The 290-nt window shown below is 72.4% G+C and overlaps 1 protein-coding gene across 1 annotated transcript in view; it reads left to right on the plus strand.

Moving 5' to 3' along the window:
- The window catches only part of C1QTNF5 (C1q and tumor necrosis factor related protein 5), a 2,613-nt gene that overhangs the window by 555 nt on the left and 1,768 nt on the right, over positions 1-290 (plus strand). The window lies entirely within an intron of this gene.

Raw genomic sequence — 290 nt, forward strand, 5'->3', positions numbered from 1 at the left:
GCGGGCAGCAGGGTGGTCCCCAGCACCGGGGTGGTCCAGCACAGCCGGGGATGCTGCAGCCCCAGACAGCCGTGCCCCAGACAGCCAGCTGGGCATGGAGCAGAGCCGCCGGCAGCAGGGATGCTGCCAAGGGCTGGGCCGCAACACAGCCCCGCGCTCCCCGAGCTGCCGCCCCACCATGCACCGCCCGGATGCAACAACCCCACCCCACGCATGGCTCGCAGCTCACCCGCTGCCCTCCAGCCGACACCCCAACAGTCCACCGCCGGCACCCCCACGCAAACCCATAG

The sequence above is a fragment of the Aptenodytes forsteri genome, unplaced genomic scaffold (genome assembly GCF_000699145.1).
Source record: "Aptenodytes forsteri isolate BGI_AS27 unplaced genomic scaffold, ASM69914v1 Scaffold841, whole genome shotgun sequence".
Taxonomy (NCBI): domain Eukaryota; kingdom Metazoa; phylum Chordata; class Aves; order Sphenisciformes; family Spheniscidae; genus Aptenodytes; species Aptenodytes forsteri.